Source organism: Ochotona princeps, chromosome 7 (genome assembly GCF_030435755.1).
Source record: "Ochotona princeps isolate mOchPri1 chromosome 7, mOchPri1.hap1, whole genome shotgun sequence".
In the NCBI taxonomy this organism is placed as follows: Eukaryota; Metazoa; Chordata; class Mammalia; order Lagomorpha; family Ochotonidae; genus Ochotona; species Ochotona princeps.
The window spans coordinates 19,235,980-19,262,710 of NC_080838.1; the positions used below are offsets into that span (position 1 = coordinate 19,235,980).

At 38.5% G+C, this 26,731-nt stretch overlaps 1 pseudogene; it reads right to left on the reverse strand.

The window, feature by feature from the left end:
* The window catches only part of LOC101519439 (poly(rC)-binding protein 1-like), a 76,775-nt pseudogene extending 50,312 nt beyond the window's left edge, over window positions 1-26,463 (reverse strand).
* Window positions 26,464-26,731: the final 268 nt, after the last annotated feature.

The window sequence follows — 26,731 nt, forward strand, 5'->3', positions numbered from 1 at the left end:
TCTTTTTCTAGAATTCACAGTCTGGGAACTTTCACTGTGATGCTTTACTGAAACAAGTGTTGTTGCTAAATATATAGTAGAGACTAACCCTGTATTACTGCGTATTTAGGATAATTGAAGCCTGTATACAATTATTTAATGAAACATGCTATGAATTTATAAGCAATGTTATTTCAAACAAACTGAATAAAGCCTTCACCATACTTTGAAAAATAAATACTACGACTTCTTACCTTCTCTCTTGAATTTCTAGAATGAATCAACTCCAATGTGGGATGTGATTTATTAACTGCAATGACACTTTGAGCATCGATTACTAAAAACTGTGATTGTTTTAGATTGGCCTGCTTTCAGAATTCTACTAACAATACTGCCAGTGTGGATGTGGGGAGAAAGGTGCCCGAATTCACTGCTGGTGGGATTGTGGGCTAGTGTAGCCAACATGGAACTCCGTATAGAGAGTATTAAGACAACTGAAATGTGATCCACTTTATGACCCAGCTATCCTACTTCTATTGTTTATCTGAAAGAAGTGAAATCTGCATAGGAGAAAGTGACCTGCAGCCCTGTATGTATAGCAACACAACCCACAATAGCAAAGGCATCTACGCAGTCCAGTTGCCCACCAAACAAGGAATGAATGCCTGTGGCACATCTGCCCGATGGAATACTACTCAGTTACTAAAAAGAATTAAGTTTTATCATTTGCAATAAAATGGTCCCAATTATCTTCAGTGAAACAGGGAAGTATAAAAGGACAAAAATCATATGTTCTTTCTGATATGTGAAAACACTCATGCAAAATACAAAACAAATAGATATATAAATTAATATGCATATACATATATTATCACAGATTAAGTTAAAACGCAGACTAGCATATCAGGGAGTGATGAAACATTGCAGTTTATGTCTCTACTCCTGAATAAAAGAGGACTCCCAATGTCATTGTTAAATATACCTTTACAGCATGATACTAAATTTCCCACCATTGTCAACCTACACTACCATGAAATTCTTAAAAGGCAGAACGATGGATTTGTGACTGTTGCTGAAGAACTATAGTATTGTAATAATATGGGTAAGAACAGTGTTGGTGGGGGGAGAATGTGAAGGAAGGGAGGGGAATTGGAGGGGGTAATTCTTATACTTACAAAATCATAGATAATATGTATTCCTTCTTTTGTATTTAAACTATTTTTTACAGTTTTGTAAATTGTAAAATCCCTGATACAGGATGCAGTTGTTGCAAGGAAATGCCCAATCCATTGCATACAATATTTTTACTAAGTTCAACAGTGAGACATAACTGAGAATAATATCAGGTTTCTTCTGTTTGCTTTTGTTTACACGTTCACAGTTTTGAATACTCCTAATATCACTTTTTGTTATGCTGCTTGGTTTACTGGCAAGATAGTAGCTGCCTGCCTGCCAATTTGTTGGACTGTGACAATCACAGAATAGTAATTACTGTAAAAATAAATCCCCAGGGCCTGGCGGCGTGGCCTAGTGGCTTAAGTCTTCACCTTGAACGCACCAGGATCCCATATGGACACCGGTTCTAATCCCAGCAGCTCCACTTCCCATCCAGCTCCCTGCTTGTGGCCTGGGAAAGCAGTTGAAGATGGCCCAAAGCTTTGGAACCCTGCACCCGCGTGGGAGACCCGGAGGAGGTTCCAGGTTCCTGGCTTCGGATCGGCGCACACCGGCCATTGCGGCTCACTTGGGGAGTGAAACATCGGATGGAAGATCTTCCTCTCTGTCTCCACTCCTCTCTGTATATCTGACTTTGTAATAAAAATAAATAAATCTTTAAATAAATAAATAAATAAATAAATAAATAAATAAATAAATAAAGCTCCAATTTTATTAATCCATTCTTAAAGCCAAAGCCTGTTACAATTAGATGTTTTAAGATTTTCAGGAACTGTTATTTCAATGCAGCTTGTTAAGCTGCAACGTGGACAACCGGTTTCACATGAGTTCAAACGCTCCACGCCCTGCTCTGCTCCCTGCTTGTGGGCCTGGGAGAACAGCGAGAAATGCCCAAATGCTTGGGCCACCACCACTCATGTGGGAGATCCAGATGTAGTTCCTTGCTTCAGCCTAGCTTAGCTTCAGCTGTTGCAACCATTTTGGGGTGAACTAGAAAATGAGTTCTCTCCTCTCTGTGTTTTCTCTCTGTGTGTCCCCCCCCATACTTGTGTGTTGTATCTCTCTTCTTCTATCTCTTTATAGCTCTGCCTTTCAAATACATGATAAAACACTTTAAAAAATAAGAATAGTTTCATGATTGAAAAAGAGATCAATATTACATGTTGAAGTACATGTGCTTTACCATAAACACGCGGTTTTCTATCTTACCTACTACACTGGCAATACCCTGAACTCTGCATTAGTAAATAACTGAGCTTCAGTAACTGAAAGATTTTAATGCCTATAAGATAAAACTATTTTTTTCTTAGATACTGGGGTAAGGAACACACTAATGTCCTCAGAAGATAGAGACTATTAATTCATTTGGATTCATCCAATTTCCGTTCAAGCTATAGCCCTTCTTGAGTAACAACTTCCTCTTCATGGCACAGCCTCTTCATCTCCCTGCCTCCCCCCAACAACTCTAAACTAGAAACAGATTTTAAAATCACAAACCAATGCTTCAGGATGAGATGTGTTTCTCACGCCATATAAATCATCTGGAGATTTAGGGAGAGTAGTTCTTGAGAAAGGGAATTGTTGTCCGTAGGCATACAAACGTTTAATGTTAAAACTGAACCAGAGCAATTATGTTCTTCATAAAACTACAATTCAGTGACTCCTGCCCTTTTGCTCATCCTGTCCCCAAGCATTTTTCATTCCAATAGGAATAGCGAACAGCATAGTGAGAAAAAAAAAAAAAAGGCCACATTTACAAGAATTTCGCTTCTGGCAAGCATCATTTTAAAGAATGCACTTCCTGGCTCATGGTTTACTTGACCTATCTTCTTTTGCTTTTTTTCTTTCCCTCCACTCTTGCCCCCGCTCCTTCCTCTGATTTTTAAACCATTGCACTCATTCTGACTTCCTGCTTCCCTTGCTTTCTGCTTTCATATCCATGGGAATGGAATCTGCTCAGATCAGGCCAAAATCTCCCCCACCCGCTGTGTCTGCTTCTCATCCACGTTTAACTCCAAGAACTGCGAGCACAATCAACCGAATCAAAGTAACATGCATCTAAAGTTTTAGCTGAGCTAATCCCTCTACTGTGTCTTTCTTAAGTAGTCCTTCTTTTTGGAGTTGTTATTTGCAAAGAAAATTTGATTTAAGTTAACATCCAATTTCCTTTCAGAACACAAAATATGTGGTCTTCTTAATGAATAACTTATTTTACCTTATTATCAGTAATATTGATTTATATTTCTTATTGTTCATTACTTTAATACTGCTAATAAAATCATACTTAGAAATCATAAACATAAAAATTTCTATAATTTGTCTTATTAGGGAATGGGAGAATAAACCATGGGAATAAATGAAGTTAGGCAAAGTGGATCTAGATTTATGAATTATATATACATCCTTGAAATTCACTAGAGAATGGAGAGGAAAATGTTAATGTTTGGTTTTTTAAATGAATAGGATTCTGAAATAATTTTCTCTGGAGAAAATTTGGAAGTAAGCAGGGAATTGTTTGTTTTATTTTTAAATCAGCTTAAAAGGGAAAAAAAAGCAATACTAATTCAGCCCTGCTGTCATATGCATGCATATATATATACATATATATACATGTATATACAAAATAAGACCATAATATATAATATATAAAACCATATTACATTATACATACATATTATTCCTTAAAACAATTTATTTTTAAATTAAATTGGAAAACATCTGTTTATAATGCAAGAGAGCACAATTAAGTCATTTTTTTTTCTAATTGAGCAGGAATTAATTCTTTCCTCCTTCTAATTCTGTTGATCTGGTCCTCATCCACTTTTGACCCTGCTTCTAATTTGCCATTTTCACGTTTCTTTTTATGCTGGCATATGGGTAATTTTCTTCACATTTTTCCATTCAAATCCAGAGAAAGAATTTTAAATTCCCTTGTGAATTTTTTAGGTACTCTGGCATTTTTCCTTGTTAGGCATAGTTTTAGGAGTAAGATGTTGCCAGATTTGATGGCACCCATACTGTGGTCTTGTTAAATCAGGAATCAGACCTCCAAAAGAACCCTAGGTCATCTATTAGCAGTCTATGTCTCCTTCAGAGGAGAGGGATGGATACAGTGAGCGGTCAAATTGATGTGTCTTGAACAATAGACAGTCTGTGTGTGAGGGGTGGGGGAGATACTTCACAATGCTTTTATTTTTTCTTCATTCTTTTTTCCCTAACTAAAACTAAGGATGCTACTCAGAAGAAAGGTGGAGCATAGAAGTGTTCAAAAGGGCTCAGGAAAAACCTCATTTTCAATTATATAAAATATGAGAGGTACCCTAAACAGTAAGATTATGTTGCTCTTTGATGTGGGCTAGACAAGAGGTAGTGAACTAAGAAACAGAGACGGTCACTATGCCGCAGTCCTGCACCAGATAACACTGCAGTCTTGTGTGCTGCTCATTCATTTCTCACCACACTCCGGAGCCTCACTTCCCCTCGTGCGAGAGGCACTTTGATGACCGCATCTGTGCTATGCTGTGTGAGGACACAGCATGGGTAGCTTCTGAGATTATAACACGCGATGGGACCCTGCCTGTTCCATCCCAGGTAGACATTAACTTAGAGCACCACCCTACACCCACTTAGAGAGGATGACGACTTTGAAGACAGCAGCCATCATTCTTTTCTCATGGAAAGAGTTGGTCAATATTCCACCTGAATGTGTATGAGTCCTTTGAATAAATCCCAGCATTCAGTATCTCTACCTCTGTTCTTTGAATTGCTCTGTCTCATGGAGACAAAAACTTGAAACCAACCCACCTAGGGAGATGATCATCCCCCACAATATCGGTAGCCAACAGTCACATTTTAAAAATAGACTTTTATAGAGGTGATGCCTAATCTTTAAAATTCATGTACTGAGAAAGTTAGTCAGACCCAAGAGGAAGTCCTGATTTTTTTTTTCTATTGTTTCAATCATACTTGCTAGTTCATGTAATCTCTGGAAAAATCTCCTGAAAAGAGGTGTCTCTTATCATTTGTTCTTTTTCCATGCTTAGATTAAATGGAAATTTCTGAGTTTATTGTCTTTTTGGTGAATGGTTGAAAATATTCAAAATTAATATTGTGCAGTTAGTTTTTCTTATTCAATTGTATTCATTCATTGACTGGTTATTTGAATACAGTTTCTTGCTTTCTTCCTTTATTTTCCTGCTTTTTATTTTTCAAATGACTCCTTTATTTTAAAAATGACTTTTTAACTATTCTACTCTCTTTGATCCATACTCAGTTGTTGAACCAATCATTTTTAATTCTGAAAGATTTGGTTCTTCTCATAAATGGCTGTGTTCATTCTAAATGCTTTGTACTATTGAGCAAGATGTTTAATAGCATATTTTAACATGTATAATGTTGGACATAATATAATATGATATAATATGTGAAATCCCACATAGTGATATTATCTGTTGCAATAGTCCATTATCCTGAATTCTTGAAAAGTGAAACATTTTTGTCCATAAACTGTATTTCACATTTTTTATGGGCAACTGTTTCACAAAGATAAATTTTTTGTCTTTCTATCTCTCTTTCTGTCGGTAAGTTTGTCTTTTCAAGAAAAAAGTGCCTCTGTGTGCTGGCCCATTGGCTAAACACTAACCTTGTACCCCTTGAGCACCTGTTTGGCCTTGGGACCCTGCACCCACATGGGAGATCCAGAAGAAACTCCTGGCGCCTCGCTTTGGGGGGTGTTGAATCAGCAGATGGAAGATATTTTTATCTCTCCTTCTCTCTAAATTTGCCTTTCCAAGAAAAATAAATACATCTAAAAAAATTCCAGACTTCATTTTTCCTCAAGATAAGCTCCATTGCAGTGCATTTTGGGAATTTCCCTATAGAGTTACTTTGTTTCGTTTTTGTTTCTATTGATCAGTTCAGAATGACCTATCCTAGGCAATGCAAAATATTTTTTTGCCTGAATTCAAGTTTTGCCATCACGCAATCCTGTCATTTTAGGCCTTAGTAACATGCAGATTTGGCTCTGAATTGTCCCAGAGGTTTCCAACACAGAACCATGAAGAAAAAAACAGAGGGTAATTTGAATGTTGTCATGTTGGTGAATATTTTGCTTCTTTATTCCAGGAGACTACAATTATCCAGGATACATTGTTTGCTTGTTGTTTTTCATGACAGACAGCTCTAGTCTTTTTTGCCAGAGCTCTCAAAGCCTGTAGTTTCTACTCATTTCCATTGCCCATTTCTTAACTGGTTTGTTTCCTTGTATATTCTGGATATTAGCGCTTTGTCTCATGTATAGTATGAAGATGTTTTCCCACTCTTTTGGTTGTTGTTGTTGTTTTGTTCTGTTTTGTTTTGTTTTACTTCGTTGATTGTTTACTTTGCTGTGCAGTAGCTTGCTAGCTTGATGTAGTCCCATTTATTTATTTTGGTATTGACTTACTTTGTTCTGGAAGGTTTGTCTTGGAAGTTTTTGCCTGTGCCTGTATCTTGTAGAGTATTTCCTACATTTTCTTTTAAAAGTTAATGGTTTCTGGGTGTAGGTTTAGCTCCTTTATCCATTTAGATTCTCAGATATTTTTCAAAGGAACACATCCAAATGGTTAACCGTTGAAAAAAATGCTCAAACTTCGTAGCAATAAGGGAAGTACAAATAAAAACAACACTGAAGTTCCACTTAACTGCAGTAAGGATGGCCCACATAGAGAAAACTGCCAACAATACGTGCTGACATGGATGTGGGGAAAAAGGAACACTACTCCATTGTTCTTGGGAATGCAGTCTGGTGCAGCCACTATGAAAGTCAGTATAGAGAGTACTCAGGCTACTAAAAATTCACCTACCATATGACCCAGCAATTTCACTCCTTGGAATATATCCAAAGGATCTGATATATAAGAATGTAATGTGCACCCCTGTACTCATTGCAGCAGAATCAACAATTGCAAAAACTTGGAAACGACCTAGACACCCAATGATAGAGGACTGGATAAAGAAATGGTGGTTCATCTATTCTGTGGAATACTACTCAGCTATTGAAAAGAATGAAATACAATTGTGTAGCCAAATGGACTGAATTAGAGACCATTATGCCAAGGGAAATGAGCCAATCTCAAAAGGTAAGACATTACACATTTGCTCTAATATAAGATAACTTCTTTCAACAATCTCAGTGTTAATATGGCCTGGGGTTGTTTTGTTCATCTTCTTATGGAATGACTCTTGTTTCAATTTGCAGTTTTGTAGTGTCAAATCTAAATGTTTTTTTTCTGTAAATCTTACCTTTTCATACTTCCTTGTTATTTGTATCTCTCCCAATATGTTCTTGTGATTCATTAATTGATCATCCATAGGAGATGAATTGCTTGTAAGCACTTGAGATTATAAATGTCCATTTTAACACTGTCTTGCTACCTATCATGAATAATGAAGTTGCGGTTTTTAATCATGATTCCTTCAGCACCACAAGCATCTGTTGCTACAAGAAGGTTTTTGATTCCTGTTTTAACCACTCTTGTGATGCATTTTTATTTCTTAGCATGTTTGTTAACTTCATGTTATATAACTTCATGAAATGTTATATGTTATATGTTATATGTTATATGTTATATAACTTCATGAAATTTATGATTTTCACCCTGTTGTGCACTGTGCTCACTGTCACTGGTTCTGTGTTTTAGGGATATATAATGGAAGTAGAGTGGGGACTGAGATGTTCAGCTGTGGAGGTGGAGTGCTGTATGTCTCTATGCATACAGACCAAAGATGGACTCCCAGTGAAAGAACTGAATATATCCTAACAGTAAGATAATGGACTCTGTGACAGTGTCCATGCCTACATTGTCGGAAAACACATAACGGTGTCATGGACTTGTGACTGTTCAAGAAGGACATCCATTGTAAAACTAGAGAGAAAATCAATGGGGAAGGAGGGATCTTGGGAAAGGACAAGGGCAACCCTATGGAACTTTATCATAAAACAAAATAAAATATTTTTAAATGTAAAAAAAAATGTGGTTTCTAAAATAGTCTTCATCAAGTCACAGAGTCCCTGGGTCCTTGTGGGTTTCATAGATGCTTAGCAGCCTCTTGATGACATCTGGGATTTTTTCTGTCTCTCTTTAGAATGGACTTGCCCCTTTCATATCTGCTCCTCCATTCCTCTGTCCCTTCTCCTTGCCTCTTTCTCCTTTTCCTCTTCTTCTTTCCCTTTTACTCTCTTTCCCTCTCTCTTTTTCATTGTCTTTCCCTCTCTTCCCCTCTCTCTTCTCATTTTTTTCCCTGCTGTACTGAAGCAGACTCAGGAAAGTGTAATATTGGATATCTCTCCATTTATTTTGACTGAACTATTTCAATGTAATTTCAGCACTGGTTCCTTTCTGTAGCTTGTACCTTCTCCAGTTATGACAGGAACTGACTCAAGTTTCCTCTTTACAGATATTATCAATCAGCAAACCAAACCCTCAAAATGTACCTTTGTTATGTTTTCTGGTCAAATTTGTCAGGCCATTCTTACTGTGAGCACAGATTTTGAGTTCAATATACCTACAAAAAGTGTTCTTGAAGAGACAATTACAGTTCTCAGCTATCTAAATAATCATTAAGAAGCCAATAACTGAATAGCCATTATCAACTATTTATAACTATCACAGTTGAGATTCTGCATTAAAATAATGAGCAAAAATTATTTTCTCTTTAAAGACTATGCTTAAATTTGAAGATCTCTTATGCAGGCTATTTAGAAGTAGCTCATTGGTACTACCGCAGAGTCTATTTCTAGTCATATAGAGAAGTAACCTAGGGCCCGGCGGCGTGGTCTAGCGGCTAACGTCCTCGCCTTGAACGCCCCGGGATCCCATATGGGTGCCAGTTCTAATCCCGGCAGCTCCACTTCCCATCCAGCTCCCTGCTTGTGGCCTGGGAAAGCAGTCGAGGACAGCCCAAAGCTTTGGGACCCTGCACCCCCGTGGGAGACCAAGAAGAGGCTCCTGGTTCCCGGCTTCGGATCGGCACGCATCGGCCCGTTGCGGCTCACTTGGGGAGTGAAACATCGGATGGAAGATCTTCCTCTCTGTCTCTCCTCCTCTGTGTATATCTGGCTGTAATAAAATGAATAAATCTTTAAAAAAAAAAAAAAAGAGAAGTAACCTAAATTCTTTGTTTTCCAAAACAAAAGAAGAAATGAACGAAGTGCCCAGTGTGAAGCATTGTAGCTATATGTGGTTATTTCATATTTATTGAAATATTTTGCCTCCACCCATTCTTAATTAGTTACATTTCTGAGAGTACACACATTTCTGTAGAAGTAATGAAAATTGACGGTAATCTCAGCTGAGAATATTAACCATATATGGGATTTCAGCCAAATAAGACTCCAGTGAGATGAAAAAACAAGTTTCACTTTCCTCCCTGACAAACGCCTTCTTTTAAGTTGTGCCTTTCTGCAGTTGTAATTTTTCCAAGGTTTTTTCATTATTCTATACAGTAGTTTGCATCCTAAGGGCTCATGCATTGCTTTTCTAGAAGGTGATACAACATTATTAATAAAAACTTTGAACAAATACTTATATACACTTACAAGCATTTCTGATCTATAAATGTGGTAATTAAACCAATCCTAAGTGTCAAGTACCAAAGATCAGACACTAGGTACAACGCTAGGATTCAGCCCAGAAGCTTTGTCTGTTGATTTCCTGATTTGACAACTGTACTGTGATAGTCACCAGTTGCCACTAGTTAGTTCACTATAAAAGTAAATTGCAACTACTCTATTGAATTCAGTGATTTTTGCCTGCAATCCAGATATGGGTTTAGTCTTTGAGAAATCTTCCTGATCAAGTGATTCATTCTGAGTTGTATTTGTGTTATAAAATTATTTTATTAGATTCAATAACTTCCAAAAAATACCTATCATCAAAGTTATGTTTTTCTTCAGGAAAGTAAATTTGACGATTCTTCCTTCACTAATGACACCAAAGAAAAACTGATTAAAAAGTCAGAACTTAATCGGTGAGCATTTCTTAAACGAAAAAAGAAATGGCTAATTATGTTAATGTACTACCCTCTTTGTAACAGGCAGATGTTCACAAAGTAATTGAAGAAATAAATTTTATCTCCCCAACTGATGAAATGTATTCACCACGGTTGTTCCCCGCAAGGTGTTTTTTTTTTTTTTTTTTTTCTCTTCTTCTTCTTTTTAATCTGACTGCAGTGGCTAAGAACTGATCAAGCCACATGTGAAAAAAATCTTCCAACTAAATGTAAGGAACATCATTTTGTGAACTCCAGACTCCAATCATGAGTTGCACCGGAAACCTTTACAATGAAAACTAAGTGACAGCATGCCAGATCTAGGTGCTTAACCTCAGCAGTTCTATTTGAGGACGTACCCATATTGATCGCACAACCGAAGGCATGTAAAATACAATGCGGTTTTCCTAAAGAGAGAGTTCAAACTGTGGTATGCATTCACTGCTTTCTTTTCCCAAAAGATACTGAGAGTGAAGAGCAGAAAAATGGTTTGTTTGGCAAATCTTTGAGTTTCACCCTCACATCACCAATTCTGGCATTTAATCCAATCATTTGTTAACAGCAGATGGGTTGTAAGATGAAAGATTTCAGTATGGTGTGATACGGGTATGTATTTCCAGACACAATACGAGTGAGGTAAAAAGCATGGTTCTTAATGTGATTAACAAAGAAGCATGGAATCTGCCATCAATCTTCCTTGTTACTGTCAAAGCACTTCCCAGGACTCCAAAAGAAACTTTGATAATAGCTGAATGACTGTTACACATACAGATGGGGAAGTGCCTGGGGCACTAGAGCACAACTTGCTGCCAGTCCATTTTCTGAATGTCTGTCTTCTGAGTCACTACTGTCCATGTGACATTTCTCCCTGAGGAGTCCTGCTATTGAATCTTGACATTGCAAATTAAATGCTGCCTCGTTATTTCACAACCATATGTACTTGCATTTGGAAATGCTTTCAGCAAGAGTTTGTATACTTCAGAGTTGAACATTAGGTTGTGAGATGAACGTTTAGTTTAATATTTTTGGGACCCAGAATGCTTCTCAAGTTCTGAGGGTTAAGAAATTCTCTTTCTCAATTTTAAATCTTCAAACTGCCCGGAAAAACAGTCATTAAGTGTATCAGAAAAAAATTGTCTTTAAATCTTTTAATTAAGATATTATTTTCATAAAAATTACAAACAACTTATATGAGTTGTGATTTTTCAAATCTTGTTAATTGTAAAAAACAAAATTTATGGGAGCTTAATTTTAAGTAGTACTTAGGCTGAAGAGGTGTTTATATACTTACTTAATACTTATTTTAACAAAATCTCACCTAACAGTGAAGCCATTAATCTCTGGTTCCAAAGTGAATCACAAAGTCAAAGCTTGGTTTAAATCCCTATGATTTCTTGCATTTTAGGATAATGTGGATGTATTCTTTATATAAAAATATTTGTTTGAAAATCAGATTTACAGAATAAGAAAGGGAAGGAGAGGGAAGGAGAAGGGGGAGGGAAGAGAGACAGAAAGAGATGTCTTCCATCCACTGGTTCACTCTCTAGTGGTCTGAATGGCTGTAGCTGGGCCAGGCTGAAGTCAGGAACCAGGAGTTTCCTCCAGTTCTGCCATGTGGGTATAGGGGATCCAGCTGTAGTGCTGTCCTTAAGGATCTGGGTTGGAAATGGAGCATTCCAAATGGGATGCTGGGACTGCAGATATAACCCTGTACATGACAGACTTGGCCATTGAAAATTTTCTACAACAGTAAAATTGGTTGAAATTTTCTTAGGTTTCCATTACTGATGACTAGAGTTTTATTCAACCCGTTAAGACACCTAATCCTGGGTCTGGTGTGGTAGCCTAGTAGATATATAACCTTGGCTTGCATGCATTGGGATCCCATATGTGCAACAGTTAATGTATCAGCTACTTCACTTCCATTCAGCTCCCTTCTTGTGACCTGGGAAAGCAGTGGAGGAAGTCCCAAAAACTTGGGACCCTGCACCTCTGTGGGAGACCCTGAAGAAACTACTGGCTCCTGGCTTTGGATTAGCTCAGCTCTGGTCATCTTGGCCACTTGGGGAGTGTACCAGCTGACTGCAGATCTTTGTGTCTGTGTAGATCTGACTTTCCAATAAAAACAAATAAATCATTTTTAAAGCATTCTTAATCCTAATTGTGAAAATAAAGAAGATGAGAATAATGGGCAAAGGAAAGAATCTGGGTTCTGCTTTATTCTGAATTTCCATCTCTTTTCAGAGATAAAGTAAGAAGCCATATATGCTTTTAAGTAAAACCCAAAGGTGTGGGATGTCATTTTATTTAACATTAATAGTGCATATACAGTACAGGATAGTTAGCTTCATAATGTTTGTGGAATTGTAAGGTCAAGTTTAGGAGGCTTGGAAAAAAAGAAAACATATTGAAGTAAGGATATCACAATCAGAACTCAGTCGAGGAGTAACAGAAAATTTATCCAGTGGTAATGCAGAGCTAAACAAAAATCAAGGACTTAGATTTATAGGCTCATCATTCTTTCTCGGTATAGTTTTCTCCTACCATGCTGAGACTTCCAAGGAAAGGGCCACGAGATTAAGTGAGTAATTGTAACAGAAAATCAGATGGACTATTTTCTGCTACAGTGAGACCAAAGCTCAGCTAATTGGGAAATCAGAGATCTCAGACTACTAGGAAGAGATCAGGCAAGGAATTTTGGAAAGTTGTGATACTAGAAGAGAGCTCATAAAACTCATATTTATACATGCATGTTTTACCTATAAATGTTGCATCACTATCCAAATTCATAGACATTAAAGAATCAAGGAATGATGAGGTCAGGTTATAAAAGCACCGAATTTCTATAAAATTTGATCTTCATTTGTAAATGATATATGTATATATATATATATCTTAATTCTGCATGTAATTATCAAGTATGTTCTTGAATATTAATTTCACTCAAAAGATGTTTTAAGGGTATAGCATTATTCTCAGGAAGGCATTGTACATTAAAATGGTAAATCCAGGCAAACTCATTTCCTAGAAAACAGAGCAGTCTTACCAAATCACAGGATTATTACAGGATTACATTAGTTCTTTATAGAAAAGGACAGAATGAGAACATTTTACACTTTTAAGTTATCCCCCTGCACCACTCAAACATGTTTTTCATATCTTTTACCCTCCAGAAAAGTTCAGTTTTTATATGAGATACTTACTTTTGAAATAACGACTGCTTGGTAAGCTAAGTAATTCACCTTCTCTTCTTCTTCTTCTTTATTTTTCTACATTCTATTTTTTTCTCTGACACTAATCTTGCTGACATGTTTCAATACATAAAAACAACAACAACAACAACAACAAAACATCTTTGCCCATTTTCTGGTTTTCCCATTTTTGAATACTATGGCAACGGATCCAAGTTGAGATAGTAAAACTTTACAATGTCACATCGCTCTTCATTCTTTGATGAATGCACATTCATGAATAGAGCTTGATGCTAAAGCAATTAAAGCCAGCTTTAAAAGGCACCGCAACCACTCGCTGCAGATGACGTCCCCCAGGTGTTGCTTTCAGAGCTGTGCGTTCCTAATGTTAAAAGTGTGAGTCTTCTTGTCTCAGATAACCACATGCAAACGCACATCTTCAAAATTCAATAGATTTCTGTAAAGAAATCTTAATTCCAAATCAGAACAGTTTCTTTCTCTCAAGCTAGTGTAGCCTATCAAAAACATAAAAGAAGGAACAAAAGAATGTTTAACATAAAGTGTATCTTAATATCAACATGTAGAGAACACACACAGAGTAAGCTTTTACTTACTAATTTTAACAAGACATTACGATGCAAAAAGATACTTAACAATAAGCTGTGGTATAATGGGAAACATTTGCCTGTTTAATACAGATGATTATGTATTTCTATAATAATCTATCCGCCAAATGGTTGTGTATATGAAATGTTTCAAGGGCTTATTTATTTCAAAGATGGAGTGACACAGAGAAGGAGAGATAAGAAGTGGAAGGGGATGGATTTATTCTATCTGCTGCCTCACTGAAGGAAAATATAACAGCAATAGCCAGGGCTAGCCAGAAACCACAAACTCCACCCCGGTGCCTCAAATGGGTGGCAGGGACGCTAGTACTGGAGCCATCATCGGCTACTTCCTGTGCACATTAGAAGAAAACTGGATTGGAAGCAGATGAATGGGGACTAGAATCTGGCACGCCTGTCTGGGAAGTCGCTTACCCAAGCAGTTGTTTAACCCTTTCATGCCACAACATCAGCCCCTGCATACACGAAATTTTAGTAACAGCAACAATGTTCAATATTTACTATTTTTACATTCTAATAGGAATAATTCAATACATTCACAAAGGGTGAACATCCTTAATCCTCAAAACCAAAATGCTCCAAAGTCTCTAGGTTTTTGAGCTCTAACATCATATCACCAGTCAAATATTCTAATCTGATCTGTTGTTATTTGTCACAGTCAAATGCAATAAAAATGTAGTATAAAATTACTTTTGGCTATATATATGAGATATATGCAAAGAATAACTATATTGTATTTAGACATTCTAGATACACCTTGTCTTATTATGTATGTACAAATACTTCAGAATCTGAAAGTATCCAAAATCCCAAACACTTCTGGCCCCCAGCATTTCAGATAAGGGATACTCAAATATAATATGTGCATGTATTATTGTATATATTATTACTATTTCTATACAGTTTCTTTTATTGACATAATTTTGCCTGATGACTTCATGGTAAATAGCTCAAAGGCCTCAATATTTGTATAGAATGGAAGGTCACAAATTGCATTCATTCACCACTTCCTCATTTGTGTTCCAGTTAGGTCAATATTTGCATTAAGAATAAATGGCATATGCTATTATTTGCATACAGTTACAGTAAAGCCAGTATTTGAAGGCTTACTATTTGAAATAACAAAGTTAATAAATGAGAAAATAAAATGTTACTTTGGCCTCTGACTTTACATTGAGCATTTTTTTCACATTGTAGCAAGTCTTCCAAGTATGTGTAAGTTAAACACATTAAAAGGGCCAATACTCCTTGGCAAAACTGAAGCTATGAAATAAGGGCATTCTAATGTGGCTAGGGAGGAGGATTATCACTGGATATCATTCCTAACAATGAGCAAAGCCCATGACGTTTTTGAAATTGCCTTAGCTAAAAGCAGCATGAAAGCTATGACAAATCTGCCCAAATTTGGGGAGGCGTGGGGAGAATCCAAGTACCTATAAAACTGTGTCACATAACACAATGTAATTAATGAATTAAAAATAATAAATAAATTTAAAAAAATCTGCCCAAAGCTTGCTCACAATTACTAAGTAATTAATCTTATTTCAAAGTATGGCAAAATAAAAGGCACAATCCAGTTGCCGTTTGGAGAGGAAAACTGCATTTCTATGTAAATAATATGAATGCACCAAAGAATGTCATTCATTGAAAGTCAGCATTCAAATTTTTTTTAAATATTCATTTATTCATTAATTACATTGCATTACATGACACAATTTCATAGGTACTGGGATTCCACCCCCCTTCACCCCAAACCCTTCCCCCATCATGAATTCCTTCACCTTGATGCATAACCACAGCTCAAGTTCCATTGAGATTCCCTAATTAAAAGTTTACACCATACAGAGTCCAGCATCCCACTTGTCCAGTTCAAGTTGAACGGCCTCTTAGGGAGGCCCTCTCAGGTCTTCGATAGCTCAGCTGGTAGAGCGGAGGACTGTAGCATTCAAATTTTTTACACAAGGGAGTACAAAGAAAATTCCTCTGACAATAGTCAGGGGTCCAAGAAAAGTTAAATATTTTAAGATTAATCTACAACAGTAGCTTGAAACATGGAAATTAGTGCATCCTTAAAACGCAATTACTTGTTATAGGAAAAGATCACAAATGAAGTTCATGTAAGTAAAGATTAAAATGAACACTTCCCCCTTCCAGAAGGGGTGCATCTTAGTGACACAGTCACACCACAGACCCTCCAGGAATCTCATTAAAAAATGCCAGCACTCACTCAAGAGGCATAACAGGGTTAAGATTGTGAACTCTGAAATAAGACTGATTGGGTTCAAAGTTCAGCTTTGACAATTTCTACCATGCAAACTTTGTAATAATGTCTTAACCTCTTTGTCCTAGTCTCTCCGTCATAAGTAGGATTAACAGTAATCTTTATCTTGTGGGAAGTAAATATGTCAATAGAGAAAAAACAAATGGATTATGTACTTGGGTCCCATCAATAAAAATATTTTCAGGCTGTGAAATACTCCGGGGACAGTCAAATTAGTGGGGCAGCTGTCAACAGCAGCTCAGAATTCCTGAGGCTTCCCCTGTGATGTTTCATTAACCTGCAAAATAAAATAAAACCTAACAATGAATTGCATTGAATACATTTCAAACAGCATGCCAATATCAGAAAAGAAAAAGAAAAATGAATCAGTGCATATTGAAACAAATTTAAATGGCTAAAATACCATAATAGTTATTTGAAATAAATGAAACATTGCAAAAGAGAAGCAGTGACATTTAAGACAACAAAATTTGAATGTCTTTGCTACACAAAATACTTGCTAAATAAATTAAAATAAAAACATTTCAAAGAAAAACCAATGCTACATAAAATCTAGAACGAAGAAGGGCTAAGAAACACAAAGATATTTTCAACTTGATCATTAACTAATGGTAAACTATAAATCACAACACAGAGCCTGTTGATAGGATGGAAAACACTGTCACGTATTTTTTTAAACTTGTGTTTAAATAGTTGAGACATGGGGCAAGAGAGAAACTAAGAGAAGGAGAAGGGGAAGAAAAGACCAAGGGGGATGACAGCACACACCGATTGCCTGTGATGGCCTTGTTTGAGCAGAGATGAAAGCTTACAGATAGAAATACAGCAGGACTTCCCCAGGAGCAGCTGGAATCAAGTTACCTGGGCCATGGCCTGCTGAAGCTGAGTCTGCAATGTCAAGAATACAGAGTCAGGAACCAGAGCTGGCACTCTGATTTGGGACATATGACATTGATGCCTTAGCTACTTCTGAATTCTCACTCCTGTGCTCTCATAACATGATACAAATCTGTGTTTACTAGATGGGCAACAATATATGATTTGCTAGGGGTAAATTAGCAAAGCTAGTAAAAAAAAACTATGTAATATCCAATTTTTCTTTTGTTCACTCAGTAACTAATTTAAGGGACACGGAGAGATACGTGTTGATACTAAGAAAGGCAAAGAGTTCCCATATGCTGGTTTATTGCCTAAATGCCCTTCATGGAGTGGAGTGCAAGCTAGACACCTGAGCAATTCAGATCTCCCACAGGGGTTGTAGGAACCCATCTACTAGAGCTGTCATAGGGATTAGACCAGAAGGAAAAGTGAATCAGAAGGTGAAGCTACATATTTCACCCTATCCACTGCAATGTGAAATGCAGATGTCTTTATCCCTAGCCTAACCAGACTCCCTAATCCCTTTCTTTTCCTTTTTTCCCAGAACACATTAAGAGAGGAAAAGACTGGCAACAATACACAAAGGAAGAAGAGGGGGAAGAGGAGGATGTTAAGAAAGTGAAGGACAGAACACACGGAAACGGATGTCCACATTACTAAGAAATACAAGATTAGTGTTTATTCACCTGTATCTTACTAGAATATTATTTTATGAGATCTGGTACTGGTTTGAGAATAAGACCAATTTCACTAAAGAATAAAAAAAAGATAAAGATGTCTTCCCAACAATATTTTTAGGAAAACATATCCTAATAGATTGGAACATAGCAACTCTGCTCCAGATGAGAGAATCTTCTGAATATCTTGCATTAAACCAATCTCTCTCTCTCTCTCTCTCTCTCTCTCTCTCTCTCTCTCTCTCTCTCTCTCTCTCCTGAGAAATAGTATTTTTTGGAAAGGTTGGACATTGATCTATTGTTTAAGATGACAGTTAAAATGCATAAATCACATTGAAGTGTCTGAATTTGAGCCCTGGTTCTGGCTATCAATTTTTGCCAATGCAGACCAAGAAAGATAATAGTTAATGGTTCAAATATTTGGATCCTCACCCACACTAAAGAACTGGATTGAGCTCTTGGCGCCCAGTGTTGGATCTGAGTCCCAGCCACTGCAGTACTCTTAGGGAATCAATCAATGGACATGACTTCTGCATCTGCCTCTGGACCTCTCTCTTCATATTGCTCAAGTAAATCATTATTATTTTTAACTTTATTTTTTTAATTATATTTTTGACAATCTTTACATAGCTAATTATGGTAAAAAGGTTCAAGGGCTATACAAAAGTGGATAAGATTATTATTTTCTAACTGTTTCCTTCATGTATCTGAGGTAAAGGGGGATATTGAGGGAGAAGCCCCACCCAGTCTCCCACCCACCCCAGGTCCCAGATGTGGGGCATACTCCAAGATTCTTGCTCAAGTGGTTTTGATAGTTCAACAGTCATGAATTGCTGCCAAACTCACCACTCCAAGCACGATGAGTTCGTTGAAGAATCCACTGATTGACATAGTCCATCACAGAGTCTCTGTTTGCCCCGTTTTTCACTGCCAACATATACCTGAGGTGGTTGATTGACTTGCTCTGTCTATTGTCTTTTCTTGGCTAGGGTTCTGAGTCTAGCATTTTGATTGGGGAGATCCCCAAAGAAACTTTGAGGTATTCCCAGACTAGATTCTTGCATGTACTAGCAAGCACAGGACCTGGCACAGTCCATCACCACGATCAGCTGGTGGTTGCAGTTGCTGGATTGGTTCTGTTTTCAGTCCCAACTTCCACTGGAACCAATGGGTGTTGTAATTCAACCTGGTTCCACCCAGCACACATTAGGCCCTTACATAAACCCGTGGGAGCTGCAGCCTAGTCAGAGCCACCCACAATAACCCCCACCAGGCCTGCTCCCTGCCCTGGTTTGCCAGTATGTGTAACAGACTAGTCCAGTCTCTCCCACATCCCATTTGGCTCTCGTACATGTCAATGGATATTAAAGCCTAGTTCCATCATAACCAGCTCAACTGTCCAGCCCTCACAGATGTTGTTGGGTACCTCTCTGTCTAGCCACCCCAGCCTCTGTCCCAGTTTTAGTGCCCTCCCGCAGTAGCGGTAACCCAAGAATGAAGAGCCCACTGTTTCCCTCCCAGGTCTCTCCCACTCCCGGATTATGCACTCTTTGGGCGGTTCTGTGGTTTGACTTGACAGAATTAGACCCCAGTGCCAATTTCTGCCAGTTGATGCTGCGGCTAAGCCCAAACAACCCTCACCTACTCTAATTTTGTTTGAACCAGTAGGATTAATTCACCCAGTGTGGCTTTTCCTTGATCTAGTCCACATGAGGCACACAGATGGTGCTGTCCTGCTTAGTCTGGTCTGTCCCTATCCCAGCCCAGGTTCTCCAGTGGGAGTAGCTGTCCAGCAAGGGACCACACCCTTAATTCCTCCTGCTGGCTCTGCCCCTTCCCTTCCTGGTTCTCATGCGTGTTGGTTGGGAGCTGTGGTCACATCTGGCACAGGCAACCTCACCTTGGCATTCCGTGTTGTGCACTGGTTTTTGTCGCGGCTGAACCTGGCTCAACTCACACTCTGTTCTGGTGTTCGGATTTGCCAGTGGATGGCGTGAACTGATTCAGCCTGGTCTGCCCCAGACCCATGCCAAATGTATGCCAGTGGGAAACTTTCCATGGCCTGTTCTGGGCTGTTTCCTATCATGCTTCTTGCGTTTACCTGCCAGGTCTGTGTCCTGCCAGAGGAGTTGCCCAGGCTCCTCCATCAGAACCTCTCCCAATGCCAGATTTTGCGCATACTAGTGGGTCCTTGAGCCAGCCCTACTTAGTTCACCTCATGTGCTAGCAGGAACAGTGGCTTTTCCTGACTGGCCTTCAACCCAATCTGGTTCTTGCTGCTGGATGTTTCAGCCCAGCCATGGCTCGTCCATTCCTACATACAGCTCACATATGGCTCATTAGGGGTTGAGACCTAGCCTAGTCCATCCCACATCTACCCTGGTCCTCCAGTACACCAGATGGTATTGGAGTCTGGCCTGGCCTGGTGCATCCAGTTCTAGTCACACTTGTGCCAAGGGAGACTACAACCATTTCTTGATCAGAATGCAACCCCCATTCCAGTCCATGTGCCCCTTGATAGGAACCTCAACCCAGGCAGGGTGTCCCCTTAGCTCCCCAACCGAGCCTGTTCCCAGCCATAGATCATACGCATGCCAGTGGTTGCTCTGACTCAGCTTGGAACAGCCCCTCAGCTGTCCCAACCCCTGCCTTAGATACTGTGGCTTAGCGTTCTTGGCTCACTCAGACCAGTAGGTGCAAGAGTCTAGCTCGGCATGACCTGTGCTCCATCCTGGTTTCTAGTTTCGCGTGTAGGCTAAGGTTTCCTCAGTCCTGCCCAGTACATCCCGTTTTATGACCAATTTACACATTAGCCAACTGTTGGAGCTACTTTGCCCAGCTTGTCCGACCCCTAGCTCTGGACCACATGTTCACCAGTGGGAGCTGTGACTCGCCAGGGGAGTTTCCCAAGTTCTTCCACTTGATCCCCTCCTAGACCCAGTTCTCATACATGCCATTGGGTTTTCGGCCAGCGCCCAGCACAGTCTGGCCTTCCATTTGGCCATGTATGAGCTGGTGAATGTTGCAGCCCAGCCACCCCACACCCTATTCAGGATGCACATTCGGGTGCTGCTGCCTTGACCAGTCCAGATTGTTGCGGGTTCCTTTACCTGTGAGTGATGGCAGGCTTCTTGGTCAACCTAGCTTAGTCCATCACCACCCCAACTCTTGAGATAACCAGTGGGGCTAGAACTTCCACAGGGTGTGGCCCACACATACCCCACAGAATCTACCCCTGGATATGGTTCTCGAGTACTAGTTAATATTATGGCCCTGCCTAATGTGACCCATCTGCTGATCCATCATCATGTCAGGTAATAGGATATCCTGCTGGACAAGCCCCGACCCTTAGCTTTTGCATGGACTGGTGTTCGGTGCTCAGCATTGATAAGTGATTACAAGCTCTTCAAAACCAGAATTACTGTCATTGGGAATCTTTAGGATTGACTCATATCCCAGAAGCACAATGGGATCAACCTGGAGCTACCTAAGCAGCAATTCAAAGAACCAAAACCCCAGAGCTCCCCGGCCAGGCGGCCAGCAGGCAAAGCCTGGTGCCAAATGGTGTGCTGGCCATGCGGGGACAGCTCACCATGTGCACATGGTGGCTGGAGTTGGGATCTGAGCAAGACGCCCCATCCTGAGGCCCCCATTATTTTTTAAATAAATTCGGTACTACCTTGAACTATGCATAACCTCTGTAGCTTAATAAAAAATGTGTCAACAAAATGATTGTGTCAACTGCAAAGCATTTGATTCAATGACTTAGTAAGTATAGATTCATTGAATATATTACTCTTTCTCATGTCTAAACTTTTCTAAATCATCTCATTCAAATTTCTTCTCTTCATCTGCAGCTTCCGGTGGAAGTTGGAACATCAGACATGCCTCATCTTCTGTGATATCTCAATAAGGGATGTGAGCAAATCGGTCCTTTTATTTATGCAGACCGTTAGATAACTAACATTGAAGTATGAAAGCCTGAGGATGAATATGCGAGACTTTTAAAATAATATTTCTTTTCATTTCCTGGTATCTTATCTCTATGTATCTCTCAATAAGTTTAGCAAGGAAAGTCACTTAATAAGCATAAGACATAAACTATTTTTGCAAATAGCATATACTATTTCTTTACCTTTTTTTAAATCTTTTTCTACACTTGTCTTTTTTTCTACATCTCTGCCAGAAAAACCAAAAGCTCTAGGTGGATGTTAGACTTCAGGAAACTCATTTAACAAGTGTCTCAGGGAGTAAAATAAGATTAAGTATGAGCAAGCTGCAGAGCTGGGAAGAAAATGGAATTGAATGATATATTTTAAAAAGACTTCATAAATTGTAACAATCACAATATATTGGACATAACATAAGCGGTTTCTTCTTTTGTGGAACCTTTATCTCCCACCGTAAGTTGCTTTTATGCACTTGTTTTACACTTTTGTTATGCAACACCCAGATATTACGAAGCTAGTCAAAATTTTACTCATGCAGAAATCACGGCAATGGTGTGACATTTCATTCATGAGTAATCAATGAGACAATGCTACTGTTGTCTATTCTCTATTCTTCCTGATGTTTTACTTAAGCAAGTTGCTTACGGAGAAGAATGATTTCACATGAAAATGTACTTTTATCAGTTGTGCTTTCATAAAGAATATTTAACAAGCAGTTCTTTAAAAAATGATGTGGTTTATTTATAACTTCCCGAATTACTTTGGTCTTAATGGCAACACAATATATGATATTTTATAGCCCTTGTAATTTCCATTATCAGTCTGCAACTCTGCATTTCTTTCCTTGTTGACTCATATATTTGCAAATTATTTATTCATCCCTGGACATATCCATGCAGTTAAAAGAAAAGAACAATGTCGGGCTGAGCTGAGCAAAAGTGGCTCAGTAAAAGGCACATAAATCTCCCCTTCTTTTGCTCCCCTCATTTTGAATTACAGTAGAGTCAAACTTCTAGAACAACCGATGAAAATGTTGAAATTAAATCTGTGTGAATCAGAAATCAGACTCACTTTGCATGCTAAAATGCTAGATTGCTTTCTACCTTGCTAATGCTAATTCCACTTTATTCTCTATTCCAGAGAGAATTTAGCTGCTTGATAAATAATTATGCTTCACTGTTTGTTTCAAGATTTCCCATGAAAGTTAAAATTCTTTTCATCTTTTTTTTTACTTTTATAGCTTTAGCATTTCACATGTTCTTTTTTACTTAGAAGAACATATCATAATATATTTTTAAGACCATTGTTTCTAAAAACTCCTCTAGCCTTTTCTTGTTTGCCCTTCTCACAACTGGATTCAGTTGATTATTTTAATTCACTGTTCTTCCTCTGAAGGTCACCAGCTTTAAACTCATTTCCTTGAGAACTTTCCACTATCACATACAGTGTTTATATGACTGTAACTCATTCCTAAAATGAACTAGTAGCACACATAATGCATGGTTACAAGATGTTCCTAAGTATTGGATTCTGGGATTGTTTTATATTGTTTGGCAGACTCAGTCTTCACACTGACATTGGACTAAGTGAAACACAAATAAATTAGTTCAGCTTTCTCTCAATTCATTGTTATATGAATAACAATTCATTGTTATATGAATATGTATGTATGAATAATCCTGTCTACAGCAACAACCCACATTTTACTGGTTTTACCATTGTGGTATCTTCACTGAATGATGATAACACAATTTTCCACCTCCATATGTGTCTCAATGATTATGTGCATTCCTTTATCTCTTTCATTTGCTAACAAATCGCCAATTTATAGTTTAGCAGAGAAAAATCTGGGCTGTTTCCTATCATGCTTCTTGCGCTTACCTGCTGGGTCTGTGTCCTGCCAGAGGAGTTGCCCAGGCTCCTCCATCAGAACCTCTCCCAATGCCAGATTTTGTGCATACCAGTGGGTCCTTGAGCCAGCCCTACTTAGTTCACCTCCTGTCCTAGCAGGAACAGTGGCTTTTCCTGACTGGCCTTCAACCCAATCTGGTTCTTGCTGTTGGATGTTTAAGCCCACCCACGGCTTTTCCCTGATCTAGTCCACATGAGGCACACAGATGGTGCTGTCCTGCTTAGTCTGGTCTGTCCCTATCCCAGCCCAGGTTCTCCAGTGGGAGTAGCTGTCCAGCAAGGGACCACACCCTTAATTCCTCCTGCTGGCTCTGCCCCCTCCCTTCCTGGTTCTCATGCGTGTTGGTTGGGAGCTGTGGTCACATCTGGCACAGGCAACCTCACCTTGGCATTCCGTGTTGTGCACTGGTTTTTGTCGCGGCTGAACCTGGCTCAACTCACACTCTGTTCTGGTGTTCGGATTTGCCAGTGGATGGCGTGAACTGATTCAGCCTGGTCTGCCCCCGACCCATGCCAGACAAAGTTTCTTTGGGGGATCTCCCCAATCGAACTGCCGGACTCAGAACCCTCACCATGAAAAGTCAGAAGATCAGAAGACAGAGCAAGTCAATCAACCACCTCAGGTATATGTTGTCAGTGAAAAACGGGGCAGAGACTCTGTGATGGACTATGTCAGTCAGTGGATTCTTCAACGACCTCATCATTCTTGGAGTGGCGAGATTGGCAGCAATTCATGACTGCTGAACTATCAAAACCACTTGAGCAAGAATCTTGGAGTATGCCCCACATCTGGGACCTGGGGTGGGTGGGAGACTGGGTGGGGCTTCTCCCTCAGTATCCCAGTTTACCTCAGATACATGAAGGAAGCAATATGGAAATCGTAGTCTTACTTTCCTGTAGACCTTGAAACTTTTTACCTAATTAGCTATGTAAAGATTGTCAAAAATACAATAAAAAATGGAAAAAGTTAAAAAAAAATTAACATGAATGTAATTACTAAAAAACCATCATCTTCATTCCTGAAAGCATCACATGAAGATGCTGAGTTGTCACAGTATGTTGAACTCCATCTTATTTCATGATAAAATCTAATGTAAAGAAACAACGCAGAAGCTTAGAAAACAGGGAATGGGGACAAAACAATCTTGAATAGAGAATCAGAAAAGTGTGAATGGAAAACATTCTTATAAACAGATACCAGAGAACTTCTATTTAGAGATAATAGTGTGAGTGTATATACAAACACCCAATATGCGAGTGATACTTAACAATGAGAAAACCATATGATTGGCATGAGATTCAACTTAGGAGGGATAATTGAACAACATTTAATAATAATAAAATAGTAAATGTAATATGAACTCAAATGTTTTAGTATAGGTGTGGTTAACAGAGCCATCTTTTTTTTCTTTTTTGAAAAGCAAACACACATACATACAGGGAGGTAGGTTAGGAAGGAGAAAGAGAGTGAGAGCCAGAACAAGACAGAAAGAGTCATCTTCTACTTTAATATCTAAATATGCACAATAACCACAGACATATGCATGTTGACCAGGGCCTTAGTCGGGAGTTGGAAATTCAGTCTGTGTCCTTAGTGTGCGACTATCAAGAGCTTAATTACATTAATTAATTGCCTCTTATGGTCTGCATTAGCAAGGAGCTAGAGACAGGAATCAGAGCAGAAAATTGAACCTGGATACTTTGTTCTGGCATTTGGGCATATTAAGTGCTAAGCAAAATGCCCCATGTGAAGTGATTTTGGAAATTCTATCCTGAAGCCTTAGAGGTGGATGAATGAGATATTGTTAAGAGAGACTATATTAAAAAGACATTCATAATGATCTAAATGAGAGACAATGACAAATTAGAAAAATATCAAGATATATTTATCAATTGATATAAATTAGAAAAGAATAATGGGAAAGGCTTAAAAGTAACTCCAAATTTCAAACTCTGAGGTCCATAGTGGGTAACTGAGGATGCACAGGATATAATGAACAGAAGTAGCAAAAACAACAACGAGCAGCTTTCATTGCAGTCGTTATTTGTCATCTTCCGCCAAATGCTTACACTGCCATACCCTTGAACATTTTTACTGGGTCAACCCTTTCCATGAAGTAGTTTCAAAAATCTTCACTATCTCATCTTACCGATCTGCTGAGGGATCATAAAATCCCTTTCATAGACTACGGACTTATAGTCTCTGCAATCAATGGTAGGCATCTATTTTGTTCCCTGAGTTTAACTTAGTGGTAGTGACTTCAATCATATAATATCTCCCAACATAATCACGATTGCACGTCTATTTTTTGAAAAATCTTTAAAGGCATATTCTATTCTTTTAGGCTTTACCATTTTCGTTTATCCCATTCTGTCTAGAATTTTGATTTATTATCACAATTTCTATGTAATAGTATAGTTCTAAATTCAACCTCAGTACCTTAGTGCCATAATATTATCTTCTTCTTACCCATCATTCTTTCTAGAATCGATTTTTTGTCCTCCCACGAGTACTATTAACTTTTTAGAATCCCAGTACCTGAATAGTGCCTATCTTTTTGTTGATGCACAATGAGATGCAGCTATCATGGATATTTAAGACATTGTAAAATATAAAGAGCAAGCTAAATATTTATTTTGTGAGTGCTGCATGGCTAACTTACATGTCTGAAGTTCATTGAAGTGAAAGGGTAATGTGATGAATGTTTTCCTTGCAAATGGATGTGAATTGTCTGCCACCGCAGGCTTCATCTGCAGCATCATTCTTGCCGGTCACGATGAGTTATTCATTTGTAAGTTTCTTTTTTGGACTGTTAGCTTCACAGACTATTCACAAACAACCAATGGTGTGCTTTAATTTCATCAAAAATGTGATGTTTGCATTTGCTGCAAGTTTATTCTGAAAGGGGCTGTTTTCAAACTAATGTCTTAACCTTTCTTAGCACCTCAGGCATGTTACTACAAGTTTGGCAAGTTTATCGCGTTGCCATAAAGTTGTCCTGTATAATAGTTTTTCAAAACCTTCATTTCA